A 19,821-nucleotide genomic window follows, 5' to 3' on the forward strand; every position below is an offset into this window, starting at 1 on the left:
AAACAATTTGTCCAACTTATCCGATACTTTTCCGGATTTTATCATACGAGCCTGCACGGCGAGGGCAACGAAAACCTCCCGAGCTATCAAAATATATGTGTTTTTTTTTTTTTCTTTCTTTCTTTCTTTCTCTGTTTTTTTTAAAAAATACCTTTCTCGCTTTTCTTTCATCTCTCTCAAAATAGCAAATATAGGTGAACTTCCCTATGGAGTCTTGGCGACCGCACCCAAGTTCGGACTCAGAGAAGAAATCGAATTGGTTCCTGTGTTTACGTCCTCCTAACAAGGAAAAGGAAATTTAACGTCGTGTTCGTAGAGTTTTAGAAGAAAAGCGCGCTGCATGTGCAAAATTTGTTGTTTTTCATTTACTTATTGGGTTCGTTTCGTTTGACGTTCTCATTGCCGTCTTCGCCTCCGTCGTTGCTCCCAGGATTTATCGATGTGCATAAACGGATAGGAGTCCGAACACGTTTTTAGCAAAAACGCCTCCCGTCTTTTCACTAGATAGATATGTTATTCAAGATTCGGTCCATTAATGAATTACTTCGTTTCTCTGGAAACCAATATTTGGGTGGAGGGAAAAAAGTCCGTTGTTTTAGAAAAAAATACATCTTTCAAAGAAACAACCAGAGTTGAATGAATTGAGGCAAACTGTGCTTTTAAAATAATTGTCTTTAGATATTTAGCTTTTTTTTAGTATAAACGTTTTATTTTTTATTATTTATTCATATTTATTTATCTCTTTTTTGTGCACGACTTTTTCAGGTACGCACGTGCGTACCGTGCGTACAGGTAGCTACGCCTCTGCTATAATTTGCAGTCTGTCCACTTTGAATTGGAAATTGGAGGAGAGAATCCAGATTACAAGCTTAACCCTGAAGCTGAAGAGTTCGTACCAAGAGTGAGGTCAAGTAGGAGGACCAAAGAGACTGCCAATAAGCTGTTCAAAGACATTGCTGCACGAGAAGTTGAAGATGGGGACTGACATTTAAGCTGATAAACACTTAAAAGGGGGGAGGGTGTTGAGAACGTTTGAACATTCGTGACTGTTACATGAAGTCATGTTTATCAAGTCTCGTTTTGAGTAGTAGTTTTACGGACCTCGTGGTTCGGAAAAGAAAAAACTGATCGAGTTGGCAGAAAAAAACTTTGTTTTGTTCGGTTTCGTTATTACCTTGAGGACTAAGGATTGTGTATATTAAACTAAGTGAGATTTTCGGAACTATTTGGTGTGTACTCGTGTTTTCCACATCAATATGAATCGATTTATTGACATCGATTGTCATCAATTGTTATCGATTGCCATCGATTATCGATTTCGTCGATTGTTCAGGTCCTGTATAGTAGATAAAATAAAATTGCACAGAACAAGGGTGTTTAATAAAACCTTTACAGTAAACAGAACCTGCTCTAAATAATTGTTTGAACGCAGTTTTTTTTCCGCTTCCTTAGACTTGTCATATTATATCTACTTCTAAATTAAAAAGCCAATCGCTGAGTACTGAGAGGATATAGTGTCTTAGTTTCCGACATATTGGAAAAAAAATAAAGAGCAGCCGTATGATTTTCTCCAAAGCGGAACTGTATCTCACCACGCGATTAGAAAAAGTGACCATTTCAATTACCTCTTTTGTCAAACAAAACATTGAGATAGTAGTGGAGTTCTAGCGCGTTCGAGACGTGCGCAGCGGAGCACCACGGGCAAGAAAAAATGGTGTCCTATCGATGCCTGAAATGTTGGCAATCAAGCGACCGTCTGACAATCCGTAAGTCCATCCACTCCCTACACGTAAGCTAATGTCAAGTGACATATTTACTAATGGTCTGTTTCTTTATATACAGTTGTACATTCATGCGAAGACGAATTGAAAGCTGCCGGAGCCGAATATTTTTTTCCGACGAAATTTTATTGTCGACACTGACACGGATAACAGGAAAATAGCTAGGGAGAGAGGTTAAAAAAACAAAAGAGACGAATTTCGTTGCAAAAAAGACATGGAAATTTTATAGCGGCGGTGAGAATATGAGAAATGCTCGGTAGTAGCCACCAAGATGAAAATGAGTGGCAGTGACAAAAGCGAACAGAAACACCCAAAACATTTTCTCTATAGAACGTGACACTAGGAAATTTCACGTTGTAGGGGTGCAAAATAACGGCAAAAAAAAAATGTATAAAAAAGTGTGCTGTACGTTGTACCTGTATGCTGGAGGCACAAATTTAATAACTGGTCACAAGTGTAAAAACATTTGTTTACAAATGTACTAAAGGTCACAAGTGTATTAAACCTGTAAATTACGCTAAAACAAAATTACAGCGAAATCTGGATAAGACATAGTCAAATAACATCACCTGTCAATCAACGTGTTTTGGTTTCTACCTTTTCCCCAATTATCCTTTGCACTAGATGATACACGTATTTGAAAAAAGCCAAAGCATGCATGGAGTTAAACATGATTAGTTTTTTTATATCTTATGACTTGCCATTTTTGGGACACGGCCTATATTGTTTACTCGCCCAAAATTTAAGTCGCGCAGCGTAGCGCGTGTATCGCGCGCGGAACATAGCGGCCTGCAAACTCGGTTGCCTCATATAAATTTTCATTAAACATTGTACTCACCATCTAATAATAATAATAATAATAATAATAATAATAATAATAATAATAATAGGCTTTATTTAAAGAGGGTAAAACACTTGACAGTAGTCCTAAGACACTGATGACTCTGTGGCCCTCAAAACAAATTACAAATATAGATTCTACAACTAAAAACTATAAGATATACTATTTTCAAAAATAATTTAGGATAAAATGTAATAGATAATTTCTAAAAAGACATTATGACTAAGATAGATAAAAAGAACATAAAACGTATATACAATTACAGTCTAAGGAGCATCGCAGCCTTTTTTTCAGCTAGAAACGATTTAAAAACGTTATGCTTAAAACTTGCTAGCGAACCATTATTTCTTATATTGGCATTCATGCAATTCCAGTCCTTTATAGTCCTAATATTGAAAGTACGACCTCCTTCTGTTTTTAGTTTATACTTGGGGCACACCAAATTTATGTTTGAATGTCTAGTGGCTCAATTATGAATTTCTGAATTCCTGACTAATAGACTACTCAAATAAATAGGCGTAATATAATTGTAGAGCCGCTTATACACTAGTGCGCATCTCTTTATTAGAGATTGTTTACTATAAGGGAGCCAGTTTAGATTATTGAATAATACGACTGATGGTGTAAGTCTTTCAGCATCGAGTACAATTGTGCCGCTCTTTTTTGAACTTTTAAAATACTTTGAAGTTGTTCGACATTGCAGCTGCCCCATATCATGTTCCCATACAGGTGCTTAAGAAACGGGCTAATCTGCTTCCAGAGTCCTATGCGTTTGGAAAGTTTCTTACATAATTCACCAATATGTGACTCGTAGTTCATTTGACTATCTATAACTACTGCTAACATCTTATGAGAAGAGACTTGTTCAATAACAGAGTCATCACTTCTTTTATTTTTTTTTGTTGATGAACATTTTGTTGCAAGACGCCCATCTCTGAACAGCATCAAGATCGGAATTCAAACGTTTGGTCATCGAGCATAGATCCGAGAAATGCGCACTTGCGGTTATTGTAGTGTCGTCAGCGTAAATGTCCATAGTTGAATTTGTTAGATGTAATGGAATGTCATTCACAAATAACAAAAACAGTGCGGGACCTAAGACACTTCCTTGCGGTACCCCTTGCTTGATAAGTAGAGAGTCTGATCTTTGACCGTCAATACTGACAACTGTTAGCGACCAGAAAGATGTGATTCAAACCATGACAGCGAAGGATCACTCACTCTATACAGACGCAGTTTCGTAAGAAGCAATTGATGATCAACAACGTCAAACGCTTTTCTAAAGTCTACAAAAACCATTCCAGATAGATTGTCTTCATCTAGATTGTAGACAATCTTCTCTCGTTGGCCTATCGTAATCTATGTATCAGTTAACTATCTGCCAGTAAATTACCGACTAATCCGTGGGTTGCACGCACAATATGTGATTTGCAAGTGTAATAACAAACTGTGTTCCATGCGGTGCGGTTTTTTTTTTTTTTTTGGCTTATTTTTAAAAGCTATTGGGTCCCACCGTTTTTTTTTTTACCGTTCTCGGTGCCGTCGCCGTTTAACATCACACGATTTTTATTTGTTGTTTAAGTAGACTATGAAAATATTAAGAAGAGCTTCCCTTTTACTGAGCTCTGGTTATACCTTTTTAGTCAAATCCAACTAGTGGTCTATTATCAATAGCAGTTTGATTGGCTGAGCTACTACTAGGGTATATGTTATAGCCCACTAGTAGCGAAAAGTGCCGGCTTTGAAAACCCAAACGATGGCGGCTGAATCGCGTTTTGCTAGCTAAGGTTGTTTCGTCTCGATATTTTTGATCAACTGGTTTGATTTTACTAAAACACTTATTCCTTTCGCTCTCATGGCGAGAGTCTTCCTCTTACTTTTCGGTTTTTACACTTCTCGACGTCTACAGCTCTAACAAGACACAAGCATGATAAGAAGGACCAATGAGCCAAGCTCAGCTCTATTGTAGAATCACAAACACGACCACCTGTGAAAAACTACCTTCTGTTAATGGCAAGCAATGAATATATATACGCAAAAATTCAAGTACGAGTAAAAGCAAAAGATTAAAACAGGAAAATACCTACGCCGACAAAATCCAAACTAACTTTGACCCACGCAATGCCGAACGAAACTTAAAGGATGAGATAGACCTTATTTTTCTATTTCAAAATATTGGAGCAAAGAGCGCTAAAGAAAAGCTAACCCTAACCCATTTTATAATTGTTCATCCCATTCCCAGTGGCTAAATCCCAGTCCCAGTGAGTAAATCCCATTTTCCCAGTCCACAATAAGGCTAATCCCAGTTCCTATTTTACCCCTTCACGACCCTCCTATATCACCGGGGAAGGGGGGAGAAGGTAGCATACTGCTGGATTGTCTCATTTCGCGTTCAGATTCAGTAATGTATAGGGAAATCATTGACCCCTCCCTCGCCAAATATGAAGTTATAGTGAAGATACGGAATCTACAATAAAAACATTGTCTATACATTTCACAAAAAGTGATCAATTGATTCAAGGGCAAATCTGCCTACAAAGCGATCCACAGAAATTAAACAAAAAAAGTTCTGAGATAAGAAAAACCTTAGACAATATTAAAAATACAAACAGACAAACAATACAAATTAAAAAACAAAGGAATCACTTTCTGTTGGAAGAACAACATGAAAATTGTGTAGCGGTGGCGACAAAATGAGAAATGCTAGCGGCCACCAAGGTGAAAAAAATGAGCGGGAGTAGAAAAACAAAAAAGTGAACAAGAACACGTACGACATTTCCTATATAAAACGTGTAACCAGGAGGTTTCTGGAAGTTTCACGTTGCAGTCGTGCAAAACAACGTCAAAGAAATGTACAAAAAGAGTGTGCTGCACGTGCAAAGTTGCTTTTTTGCTAATTAGACTTACTGTTTTTTTTTTTTATATAACCGTTCTGGTTGCTTTCGTCGTTTTAATAGCATTACACGATTTTATATTTTGCTTGAGAAAACTATAAATATGATCAAGAGCTTTGCTTTTAGCGCTATTATGTTTTCTCTTTTCGGGAGGACTAGTGTAAGAAGATTTTCTTTGAAATAAAAGGTTTCCTCGACCCTACAATTGAAGTCCTTCCCTTTCCCTCATGTTTTTCCCGCCGTCGGTGCGGGTGCAGAGCGCCTGGAAACGAGGCTGTAGCATCATCGCTGTCCGCCATGTTTAGCTTATTCAGCTGGGTGGTCGCTGGGTGATACAAATACGAAGAGGAATTTTATGTAAGGTATGAACCCGTAGTTTTAGCTTTTTTTGGGCGTCAAAGACACAAATGACATCATTTTATTAAAAGAAGGTCGCTTTTATCTCGGTTCAAAGCCTTTTGTTAACAAAAGTCAAACAACAGCTGACGGACTTCACTCCGTACCATGCATTAAATTCCGATGCATGGAAACAGATCCTAAAAGCTTCCTACACTCTGAAATATTTCGAGTTTTTTAGCGACGAGTGTCTGGACGTGTAGTTATATATATAGTAAAAGTAGTTCTCATAAAGAATTCTTTCATTGCAGTTACTGAGCTGAGGAGATGAGTGGATTAAAACTTGGAGTCGCTCGACTGACATCTTGCATTGGTAGTTAACACGACGAAGTCAAGATTGCATTTTTTGCTCATTTTTAGGTGAGCTTTAGCTTTTACAGTGTAATACGACTTTCATGAGAATGCAACCCACTTTCTCTCATACGGATTTTAAATAGTACTGGCTGTCGGTGCTACATATATTAACAAAAAGAACACTTAGTATAAGAACTGTAGGAGAATATTGTTTATATTTTTAAATGGAGTATGTCAGCTGTCAGGGGAGAATGCGCGCTAAGGTTATGCAAATTACTCCCAACTGTCAAAATTACATTTTTTTTAACGCCTGACTTTCTCTGTTGTGTCCAAGGCTGCGAAATTGACAGAGACGTTTACACGTGAATTGGGTTTAGATAAGGGATATTTCGATAGAATTTGTGGAACATTTCTTCTCTGGTTATGCTAGATCAAGTACTAACAATTTCTTTGTCAATAATGAAAGTGTTAAAACAATTTTACTTGTAGTCACGAAGTAAAAACGCATGCCATTCATAAAAATAGAGTGCAAACAAAAATTCAACAACAACATATTCTCGTAGTCAACAAAATTAATCAAAGTTTTAATTTTTAAACGATCTACAAAAGACTCTAGACCAAAGGTAAAGACCAAGACTGTTTAAAATCATTAACAGTTAGACTTGTCTGTCGCTACTGAGTGTATAATTTAGCTGCTGACAGAGAAAAAGAGACGCTGTTTTTGATGTATTTATTTTGATCTTAGGGAAACGCACATCAATCGTGCAAAATTGTTCGATCATGCCGAATCACTGCAACATTGAGATAAACAGAACCAAGTATCATTGGTATACTGCTCCACTGTAAGCAGTCCATGAATAAAAAGGGAAAGTAAACTCTGCTATTTTCCAAAATTATGCTTAAAAAACTCATACTGGGGCCTCTCTAAGTCCATTGAGAAGAAGCTGGAGCAGCAAACGGTCATGTGTATCAAATACTTGCATGAAAAATAATAAATAAATAAATAAATAGATAAGTGAATTACTCCTTGCTTATTTACACTAAGTCAGTTAAAATGATTACATGAAAATGAAATGAATATGTTTCACAGAATTAATTCAAAGAGAGAAAAAAAACTATGGATGTCTTAATCAAATTGTAAATTAAGAGCTAGTTTAAAATAATGTCAAGTCTTCAAAGTTTTCCTTAAAAATATGTGACCTTCTTTGGGAAAACATACACTAACGATGTTTCGTTATCGTTAGAAAACTAACAGATAGCTAACGGATAGCTAACAGCTTTTCTAACCTTCTACCGATTAATTTTGTCCAAACGCTCTAACAATTTGCTCTAACGCTCTAATGATTTGTCCAAACGCTCTAACAATTTGTTCTAACGCTCTAACGATTTGTTCTAACGTTCTAACAGTTGAATTGGTCGAAGCAATCAAGCGCCATTCCCTATTAAGCACTCTGTTAACGGCTGGTTGGTTCATTTTGTTATTATTAATGTATTGAGTGAAAGTTCTAAGTACAGCTGTCGATCGATAAACAGCTGAAAATTGAAGGCATTAAAATCACCAGTGATGTGATCAACGAGTAAATAATCGAAATCGACTTGCTCTTGAAATGACTGCGCTTCAAAACAGGCCGTCCAGTTTCTCCTGGAATGAAACTTCTAATGCATCATATTGACAAGAACTACTGTTTGCAAACACGTATCTTGACTTGGGACTGTAATGTTTCCAAAAACTATATCAAACAAGCCCATCGATGTCTAATGAAAGTTTTTCAACAAGATGCCATATTGCTTTCGAAAACAACTTTATGCAAATTTTGGTTGAAATTTGACTCGCCGGGAATTTGAACACGTGGTGAAGTGTTGTGTGACAGACAACACATGAATAAAAGCTATATTGAATGATTGTAGACTTTTTCAATTACTAGAGAGCCTCAGTTATTTACGACTATAAATCAAATGAAAAAAAATTAAAATCCCAAACCTTTCGCAGCCCATACCTCTGTTCAATATCAGTATAAAAAGCAACTCGTGTGTTCATTAATCTTTTTTATTATCAACATTTTTCTAAAACAATTACAATCTGTTCTCTAGAAAAAAAAATTCAACGTTGCAAATAAATCCTAAAAATGCTTACAAAGTTCTTTTTGCACAATTCTTCCTTAGTTTGCCCTTTTAGCATACTTGATAGCATGACATCTATCATTGATCTTGGCTTTGATTTGTTTCCACAGTTTATCTCTTTCTGTAGCACATTCAACTGCAAATTTACTGTAAACCACAGTATGGGTCTCCTGCAACGTGATGTTTCTAAAGAACAAAATTAAAAAAAGGAGTATTAGTTTCAGTCACTGTGAGTTAAACAGATACATAAAATTCCGCAAATGTTGCAGTTTAAGCTACATTATCAAATTGTGAAAACGCTTCTTTACTCAGATTGTAATCATTGACTAAAAACGGCTTTAACGAACTACGCTTATGACAGAAAAACACCACTCCAGAAAGACCATGATCCATGCAAATACTTAAAATCGAACTTTAAATTTTTGAAATGTATAGATTCAATATTTACCTCTTCCTTTCTTAAATCCACCACTTTAGCTGTCGCGGTATATGGTGGCTCTGTGGTCTTGTTCGTCTTTGTCCCCTTCTCCTTGACATTACTTTTCTCCTGAAATAAAAGAGAATTTATTTCAATTTGTGACTAAGGCTTAAAGATCGTGCCAAGTTAACACATTAACATTTGAGTCAGACTACTAAATTCCAGCATGATCTTGAGTTACTAAATAGAACATCATAATTGTGTAACCGAACAAAATCGGAGTAATACTGATGATGCAGATTAACCAAACTTACCAATCGTGATCTCTTCTTTGAAGGTTCGTTCGGTGAACTGACGTAATCAACCTTGAGCAGTTACTTCAAGATTCTTTTTTGACCAAATCAGATCCATCTCATTTAGTTCGTCGATACTTTCTACAACGAGAAAAGGAAAAAACATGGTAAGTCGAGGTATCCAGTAGAAGGGCCAACCTTGCAACAGAAAAATGCAGTTAACAGTTACTTAATTTACTTACCACTCAATACGATGATTTAGCTTCTACTCTTTCCCCTTGCCAGTTAACAGTAAGAAGAAGAACAACATTATTTTTTTGCAAGATAATTTTTGTAGGGGCAATTCCAGTCATATTATCTTCAGGAAAGAAGAAGAGAGCTTTTGACGGTAAGTTTGTCTTGTGCAGCAATTTTGGAAGAGCCATTATCATCCAGCACGTGAACAGAAATGAAATTTCATCTTGTGTGTGACACCTTTTATTCTGTTTCCGTGGATTGCTATTATCAGCGAAGGATCATAATTACCGAAACGCATTGGCTGGCTACTGTGCTTCCTTTGTTGACAGTCCGAAGTACTTCATTGGTTGTGTTATGTGTTAGTTATTTTAATTTGTGGTTGGTGGTTTTCGATCCAACACATTGTTGTCATTATTTGAGGACGAAATTGTTCCCACAGCGGTCCGTTTTGATACCGATCGACTGTTGTGTTGTCAGCTCAGAGCCATCGATGCTAAATTTGCTAGTCCTTCTTAAGTTAGAATCCCAAACGGCTAAAGGAGTTCGATTGAGCTCGGTATTATTTTAACTCGTTTCATTAAGTTTGATTGTTTGGTTAGTCAGAGTATTATAAAAAGAGAACTTAATCCGACGATTTTTGAGTTCGATCGTGTTAGATAATTCAATCAAGTTTGATTGATTCAATAATCAAACTCATGAAGAGTATTGTTTGATTATGCTCGCAAACTCAATCGAACTTAATAGTACCGTTGAGCCCGATTACCTGAAAAATTGATCAACCAAGTGTTCATGTTTTACAAGACCTATAAAGGGCATGTTGGTATTTCCCTACCACCTGAAATATCTCTTAATAAAAGTGCTTCAAGATCTCCTAATTGTGCACCATTTCACCAACTTGCCTCAATGAAAGATGCCTATAAATTTTCCTTTTGTCTTAGAACTGTCAGAACTTGTAATAGTGTACCCTTATCTGTAATCGCAGTTCGGGAGTATGCCAGTTTTGGAAGAAGCGAAAACAATAGTCTACGTCACCAACCATAACATGATCACCATGGCGATGGCAATTTTCAAAACATACAAAATGGCGAACAAGCGAGAGGAAAGAGTGTTGACAGAAATTCTCGTTTATTCTTGTTTCATCGAACCTTTTATTTGTCTTCTCCTTACTATGAATTGGGAAGTACCTTGAGGACAAGGAGTAACCATTCTTGCGCTATAGTTCTTCGCTTATTGCGCGCTTTGTAGGCACTTCGTACTCACTGTGTATGTAATCAGTACATTGAAAATAGGTAAGCACGCTAGAAAGTTTGTGCCTATTTCTTTCATTAATTTTTTATATCATAAGAAAAAAGAATGCTTTGGAAACAACTAAAAAAGTGAGTTGTTCTATAATTTATTTCCTTATGTTTGCAAAGAGTAAGTTTTACAGTAATTTTTCCCGTTGCTTCTGTTTCCCTCTCGGGGAGTGAGCGACTGGCCGGAGAAGAAGACAGCTTTAATTCAGGTTATTGTTTTGGTGCAAGCGAGTCATTTGTGAGTAAAATATTTGTTTTTTTCGAGTATGACGTTCTGTTGGTGTATGTCCTGAAGCGGTTCGGTCCAGGTATACAACAGGTTTACAAGGGATTTCTGAGGGTATTGTGTCCGCGTTTTCTTCTTGAAAACCCACAAAGTGAAAATCTTGCTTATCATCCCTGATCATTTTTTCTTTGTCCCGCTTCAAAAAAACCTACTGCTTTCAATTATTCCACTGTCTGAAGTTCACTGATTATTTGCTCAAGCTTAACAAATGCAAGAGACTCTTTAGAATTTAATATACATATTGGAAAACTAAGAATGAAACTAAGAATGCCTGTGGTATTTGGGTATATTGATTAAAATGGGATACTATAGTCTTGTAGTCGACCGGATTTGACCAGAGGTCAGATATCAACAGGGTTATGGGTTGTTATAAAATATCCTCTTATATGGGATTTGATGTATATCCGAATAATACTAATAACTCTAATAACTCTGGGGTTGCCTTCAAACCAAAGGCATTGTAACTTTGAGGAGCACTTTTCTCCAAGTCTTCTCTGTGGGAACTTCCAAACAATTCTATTAGACAAGGTTTGGCCCAAAATAATAATGATTGCTGCACTTGGCATGGACACAACATAAGTTTTCCAAAGTTCTTTTTCATAGTTCTCCATGGTTCTATTGAACAGCACTTTCAAGAAAACAAAGCTCACACATCAGAGTAAAGATACAATTATAAAAGTTATTAATTTTATTGTTACATTTTGTTTTTTGTAAATAAACATTTTATTTCTGGTCCTCACATAAACTACAAGCAAGGGAGCTATGCAAGTCACGCAGACCATCAGCGAAAATAAAGTAAAAACAAGTAAAAACTGCCAATTTTTTACAGATAACAGATAAGCATTCTTTTTACTGATTAGGGTTTAGGTTGGGGTTAGGGTTATGATTAAGTGCTGTTTAGGGTTAAACACTTATTTACCATGGTTAGCTTTCAGTTAATTCTTTCAGTATTACCAGATTGCTGTTTTTGATTTTTATGTATTATTTTCAATGAGTCGTATCTGACCTGCATGACTCGCTGCCATGGATCGCTGGCTCGCATATTATACACACTCTTATATCTCAAAAGTTTGTTTTTTAAACACCTTCTTGGACATGAAAACCAAAAACCAAAGCTTAATTGATATAATGAAGACAGTAGCAGCTGACATATGTTTTCAATAGTTATCTTGTGAGATGTCTCTCATGTATTATTTATTAGGGAGGATGATTTGTTGAAGACGATACATTAATATAGATGCTTTTTCATCGAGAGAATCTCAATAATTTAGGATTTATTCAAATACAAACATATCTAATATTATGACATAAAATGTGGGCTTACTGCTCATGCAAAGGTATTGATGGGGGAGAGTGTCGCATTTTTCCTGTTTCAGATTGACCTTAGCACAGCACAGGGACTAAACCTATTATGTATTTGGCATTTGTAAAGTATAAACAATATTTGACGTAAGGGATTGAACATTATGTGGAGAAAATCTTCACAAGCCTCCACTTCCATGACTCCTTCCTCATCTATCTCCTTTAAAGCCCCTTGAATAAGGGCCACAGTCTCTTCTATGGTTGAATGGTCATTGAGTGTGAGCTTCCACTCACAAGGTATATAAGCCCCCCCTCCAACCTGTTTCCCTCTTACCCATTTTTGAGAGGGAGGAGGGGCTTTTGTGGTGGTAGGTAAGCCTGTGACCACACAAAACAAAACTCGTAGTCTTTGGAAGCCGACAACTACTTGCCAAACTCCCCGACTTCAAAATATCTCTTCTAGGAAAACATCTCGCTCTTACATCTTCGGCCAAAGATCTTGGGGTTGTTTTAGATCCGCAACTAACGTTTGATGACCATGTTCTAAAAACTACGTCATCTTGTATGTCAAGCCTTGCACAAATCAGTCGGGTTAAACATGTTCTTGACCGTAACCAACTGGTGACAGTAATAAATGCCCTAGTCTTTAGCAAATTACTGTACTGTTCCACAGTGTGGTCGAACACCTCGAACAAAAATATCTGTAGACTACAGTCAGTGCAGAACTTTGCCGCGCGCATTATCACAGGTACCAGGAAATTTGATCATATAACCCCCGCACTAAGAGATCTACTTTGGTTTCTAATTAAACAAAAGCTGTTCTTCCGCGACGCTCTCATGGTATTTAAATGCATGACTGGTCAAGCTCCACATTACCTCAGCGATCAATTTACAACAAGAATTGCGGTCACCGGGCATGTGACTCGAAGTTGCCAGTTATTAAACATCCCCTTGTATAAGTCGAGTACCGGACAGAGAACATTCCACTACCACATGGTGCACATTTGGAACAGTCTAGACAGTACTCTTAAAACTGCAAAATCGATTTCTACTGTTAAATTTTGTCTGAAAAATAAGTTGATTACTGACTTTTTAAATAGCACGTTATGATAGTATTTTAGTATCTTACTAGTATCTTATTTTATTTTAACTTAAAATATGCATATTGTATAGTACGTAGTGAGAATATTATACGATTAATTCTTAAATAGGTATGTTTATATTGCTTTGTTCACCGCATTCTTTCCTTTTAATTGAATTGTTAACTACTTCTCTTATCTTAATTAGTTTTTTTTTTTTTTTTTATTAGTCGCATTGTCACTGAAAAGCCCCACCAGGGGAGTGTCAATAAACTATTGTATTGTATTGTACTACAAAGAAACAAAAACACATGTTTGATTTTACTGAGGTAGGGTTGAATTTGGACATTAAATTTTTTATTACAGAGTAACATGAGGCGAATCTAAAGCAACATTTTGCCCTCAGAGCACAAATATGTCGTTCTGAAGATATTTAACATTTGCATGTCTTCCTCGTTCCTTTTTCCAGCTTTTTGGCACAAACACGACAACATGTTTGTAATATGTCCACATGTTTGTCTACATTTTGGACGAACATCCTGATCAAAATATAAGAATTCAATATAAGAACCTACTCACACTGATTTAAAACTCATTCCACACACATGATCTGGATCAATAAAGTGATTTCTAGATCAGAGTCACATACATTGCTGGTGAACACAACCAAAAACAGACTTGATCGCCTATAACTAAAAATACATGGACAGACTGAGGCATAACCATCAATATAGTAACCCTTCCTGTCTGTTGGCAAGTTTCAATATGTGGTTACCATTTTTACTAGGTTGTTACCATCAATGAAACTGTGCCTGAACACACCTTACACATTGTAGTTTTGAGGAAAATTAGTCTTGATTTCGTAAAAATTCGGCAAGATACTGAAAACTAAACATAAAGACATGTACTTACATTCGATGCCCGTCAATATGGCGGCGACGTCTTCGAACACTGTTTGATAACTGTCGATTTTAACTACCATAATGTGGCACGAAACTGCTCTTGACATTCAAAAAGCAAGGAAAAGGCTTCTTCATCAGCACTGCTAGCTCGGAAGTCCCGGATATTGAACAAGTGGACCTGGAACAGGCTTTGAAAAAAGCGCCCTTGTTTCTGGCGATTGTTTTTTCCCATTTTTGCGTATTTTTAGCAGAACAATGAAATCATGATGTCATCGCTTCTTCCAAAACTGGCATACTCCCGAACTGTTAACTGAACTTAACTGCTAAAAGAAACAACAGAAAATATCCCAAAAAAAAAATTCAGTAGAACTTCATTGTCTTATTACCTCAGTGAGTACGACCGGTGTATATACTCAATAACTGCAGTAATAATCCTAATTCTCTTACACTGTGCGATTGAATCATGAAAAGTCACATCTACAGAGATATCAAACAGCTGATAAAGATCACTGATCATAGAACTGGTGCAACTAAGTCTTCGTTCCAGGCTTACAAAACTGCCTGATTTTTGCGATACAAGTAATTTTGACGTTCCTCGCTTAAACCTTCTGGGTTGATCTTTTGTGGAAGCACTGAACCTGGAGGGATAGCAACGCCATTCCTTAGTGAAAAAAAAGCTTTTCCAGAGATGACAAAAACTCTCGGCAGTAGACGACGCCTGGTTCATCCTTTGAAAATTGAAAGTGGTGAAATTTTTTAATGTTTGGGAGTTTTTTGAAATACTGTCCCAGTAAAGTGCTCCAGTCATATACAGGTACTGTGACTCGGCCATCTTGAGTGGCTACCAGTTGAGCTTTGTTGACTCCTGCGTTACTTGACGTGTCCACCATTCTGGCAAGTTCATAAAGTGAAGAAATAAAACTGACTTTGAACAACTTCTTAAGAATCCGAAACAATGATCTGGGCCAAATTTAGCATGTCCAGCAATGAGAAAGGAGTAGTTTATATTATGGTGAAGTTCAGTTGCAGTCTGCCATGCTAAATACCATAAAAAGTAATTGTTTTTGTTTGTTTTTTTTTTGTCCCACACAATTATCAGCATGTAAATGAACGTCAGTTTCCCCCAGACCATGACGTGAAAAGAAGTGATGAACGTAACTTATTGTAGCATTGGCCCCCCTACCAACCGTTGCAGCTTCGTAAATTAAATAGTTTACTTGACGGGGTACACCCTCGCACATGACTCCGAAAATTCCACATTTGTGAGGGGTCTTAAAATAGATCGGCGTGGGTTGCATGGGGTTGCTTGCAAAGTGGACTAGTTACGAGTAATCAAAAGAGTAATGCATGGTGCCATTAAATGAACACGGTTCATGTTCTTTGTTCAAATTCATTTCCTCTTCTATTTGCTTGAAAGTCGCTGCTGAATCTAAACAAGTTTGTCTGTAAAAGTCTCTCTCACTCTGGGCGCAGTCCAAATGTTCTTTATGGACTTTTACTGGTCAGCCTTTTCGTGCTCAGGAAGGTTTGCGGCCTGTACAAGTTTGGTTGTATTCTGCTGACACGTAAAGCACAGATCGGTCAATGGTTTTGCCACAACAACTTTTGGACAAAACTGCTGCCAAAGATCGATGAATTTGCTGTAGCTAACGGATTGTTCTTCAGAAGTCTCGCAAGTGGCAGTGTACACACGCCAAACACTCATTTTTGTTTCGCTCGAAGACCACACCTTTTCATCCTTGGACTTGAATCCAGGTATTCTCCCAGGTAGAACAATTGCGTTCTCTTCTATGTAATTATTTAGAAGATTATGAATGTTCTCTGTGGTTGACTGGGGAAGAGTGTTACTGGGAAGGCTTCTTGTGTTTCCATAGGTTCGCGGATAGATGCCATGTGTCTTGTAATGTTCCTTGAGTTGACGAAGTCAGGAATAACTTATACCATAAAGGTGAAGAAACATCTTTTTGCAAATCAGGACAGACTGAAACTGATACGTGCATCTTGAAGTTCTGTTTCTCTTAGTTCCAACGTAGTCATTGCTAATAAAGCTTGTATGTTGGCTAAATTATTAAGTTGAGCTCTCCACTTGTCAACTAGAGACAGTTATTGAGATTAAATAGCACCATTTCTTCTCTAAATTCTCTTGAACAGGGACCCCTTTTTTGAACCACGCGAACATCCACAGCCTTCATGTAGGAATTTTTTAGCTCTCTCGGTTACCGCGTTAGGAGTTTCTTTTCTTACTATACTTTGGGTGTCTGCCAGACTTTGTCACTTTTGTGTAATGCATGTGAGTAAACAAGTGCACGCCAGTTAAAGCGGCATTTGTTGTCATGGAAATTATGCATTTGCGTGCCGATTCCGCTTGGGACTTGGGGACAGTTTAGTTGTTTATTGAACGCAAGCTGCAGTGATATTGCGATATTCTCTTATCTATTTTTTGTCTCTTTCTGCCGCCGCTTTAAGCCCCGATGAGCGGCCCCCACATGAAATTAAAGCGGCATTCAATCGAAATTAAGTTTTAGGAAGGTTACATTTACTTGGCTAAGTCTGCCACACAGCCACAGCCATTCTTTGTGTGGAGCATTGCGTGACGACACAAAGAACTGTTGTGTAGCAAAACGAAAAGTTGTTTTATTTCGACATGGAGTCTATCTTTTAAAAAAATGACCAAAAAGGGAGAAAGACATAGATACAACTTGAATAAATGATCTAAGAAATCTCCGAGTGAACTGAGTGTACCGTTCGTATCGAGATCGAAAACGGAACAATCTGATCAATAGTTGTAGATGCAAGAAAAAGTTGCGTATGTCACGTGAAATTTCAAACCAACAATGGATCTTGCTTGCTTGCATCTTTTTATTTAAAAATACATATAACAGCAACGTTTCTAAAGGCAAAAAGACGGAAAGAAGGTCATGACTTTTACACCGAAGGTTTTCCTGCAGCCATTCAATTCATTTGAGATCAATTAGTAGAAGTCTGCAGGGAAGCAGATTTCAAGACGCGTGCTTGTTTGTGTACTTCTTATCGTCAGTATCTTTTGCCTACAGCCGACGACCAAACATTTGATATTTTCGCTTCAAAAGTGTAGAATGAGAAGGGAATTGTGTCGTTTGTTCACTGGACGTTGGGAAACGGGTTTGGCAAGAATCACTAGTTTCAGGTGCACAATGCGGGCTCCTTGTTTATAATTTCGGTCGCCCGCAGGTGAATAAAATTAATCATAGAAACCTCTGACAACGGGGAAAGCAGCCTTGATCAGAAAAGCAATAGAATTGTCAGTTAATGCTTTAGTTTCCTGGATTAATGCTCTGACGGATATGCATGAGTTAAAAATTGACTAACACCTCTAATGGATACAACTAATGCTCTAACGGATACAGGGGAAAATGTGCATTATGTAATAATGGCACTACAGCCCATATGAACTTTGATGATGAATAAATGGAAAAAATACTACCAGCTGGCAAATCAGACTGGAAAGACTTGAAGTTCCAAAGGGGTGTACTTGGTCATGACTGCATAACAATGTAATGTGTCAAACAGTTTTGTAGCAAGTGTTCTTTTCCTTTATATTAGGCATGAGCTTCAGCCACAATCTTAGGTAGTAAACTAATATTTTGAGGGCAAAACTTTGAAATAAAACCCTATATGAAGAGGAAGGGAACAGGTTGGTTGGAATACTACTATTATGCCAGGATGTTTTGATTCTTGAAGTGATCATTGTTCATGCTTAATCGCTACAAAGGATTGAATGAAACAGGGTTGTCATTAAGAGCCGGGGGCCGGGGATTTTCCCCGGGTACTAAGAGAGTGGCCCCCGGGTACTTTTATTGGAAAATAGAACAAAAATAGAACCAAAAGAAATCCCTAGCGGTTTGATTCCCCACCTACTTGTTGTATTTACCCGGCAACTTGAAATCTTAGTGACAACCCTGACGAAAACTCAGATCTTCCCATGGGTAAGATCATCTTTATTCTGATTTTACTGTCACTCTAATGCGGGTACCTCAAAGACAAACTTCCGCCATCTTCTTTTAGTTTTTCACCAACAGCACTTTATTTGATTATGATCAAGTTCATCTCCTTTGAAAAGAGAAAGAGTAAATAAAGTATATGTCAATATTTCATTGCTTTTGTCATTGATTATTTCAACAACAAGCAAAGACGTAACCATAGAACACCTAAATCTATACTGTGTACTGAAACCGATTGAATTATAGAATATCATATCTGGTTTGTCGATTCTTTTAATTTCAAAATTGAGTAAACCGTAGCTGAACACAGCAAAGAGAAAAATTTCTAGCGTAGATAATTTTGATTTATTTCTAATAATGTTTGATCAATCAAAATGAAGTTTTGCAAGATCGAAATTCGATAGTAACCACTAAGTGCCCATTTTTTAAAGAGCTATAAGCTTACATGTAGTCTTTGATTTAATTTTACAATGAAATGTTGTTTGATCGATCAAAATCATTGAATTTTAGCAATAAAGAACTGTACCTGCTTTACCAACCTGCCGCTTCCATGCGAGCTTGATGCAAGTTAATCCATATACAGCTATTTCAAAAAACAATGCCAGAAGAAAAGCAAAAAGTTTAAGCCAAGACCGAAAGGTAATATGGGATTTTTATAATGACCTGCTACAGGTCCTATAGCAACCTCGTCCCCAGGGCACTTTTCCCTGGCCTTGGGAGGTGGGGTGGGAAAAGGCCCTGGTGTTGGCGGGTCACATGACCAGCAAACACCCAGGATTTGTGGGTGTACTAAATTAGTATACAATCTCATAGGCGAGAGTTTTTATCAGTGCTTTACTGGGTTGGATTTTTCCTGAGTAACAGTAACTTTCCATCGCTTAATTTTAAACCTCTTCAAGTAAAATGTTTCAAATCCATCCTGAAAGGTCAGGATGTTATTGGAGTCTTACCAACTGGATCTGGCAATTTCATGTCTGTTCCGTTCTCGCCACGATAAAGCTAGAACAACCAAAGTTGTTAAGCTTTATTATTCAAAAGCTATTACCAAGGAAGGAAATATGTGCTCCAGTCAAAAGACTCATATTATCTTAAGGAAAACACTAAGCTGGAATCTATTAAGTGGCAATACAATTATCCATAGTTGATGAAGCTTCAGTTTAAGTTGCACTTCATTCTTATAATTTTGGACCTGTAAATCACTATCTGTGATAATTTAACATGCCTGCAAAGAAAACTAACAAGTTGGGCCCAGTGTGATACAAAATTGCATAGAAACATTGCATTCAAGGACTAAAGAAAATCACTTAGTTATCCACATCCAAAAGGTACTTTGGAGAAAGTTACAACCCTTATTGAACCGTAATAAAAAGCCCTACACTTCAAAAAAGGTCAAAGAAAATGCTCTTGCATCATCCACATCGAAGCTTTTGGGTGGCATATCCTTTGATAGATGCTTCAATGGCTGATGCGAAGATGGCGGTGAAAGTTGAACGCATGACTTTATTATATTATGCATCGCGTAACGTACAGATTGAGCTCTCCAAATAAACTGATCCATTTTGTCTACGAATGTAACGCCACCCCTACATAACACTGCTGCCCTTTGTATTGTTCTCAGAAATGCCACAGGTCTTTATATACTTTTCAATACAGATCCTTAGATCAGCCAGCCTTGCTGAATATTCGAAGCACATAGTGACTC

At 37.2% G+C, this 19,821-nt stretch overlaps 1 pseudogene; it reads right to left on the bottom strand.

Moving 5' to 3' along the window:
- Positions 1–14,668: 14,668 nt before the first annotated feature.
- Positions 14,669–15,922, bottom strand: LOC140929449 (uncharacterized; annotated as a pseudogene).
- Between the last annotated feature and the right edge of the window lie 3,899 nt (positions 15,923–19,821).

Source organism: Porites lutea, chromosome 3 (genome assembly GCF_958299795.1).
Source record: "Porites lutea chromosome 3, jaPorLute2.1, whole genome shotgun sequence".
Lineage (NCBI taxonomy): Eukaryota > Metazoa > Cnidaria > Anthozoa > Scleractinia > Poritidae > Porites > Porites lutea.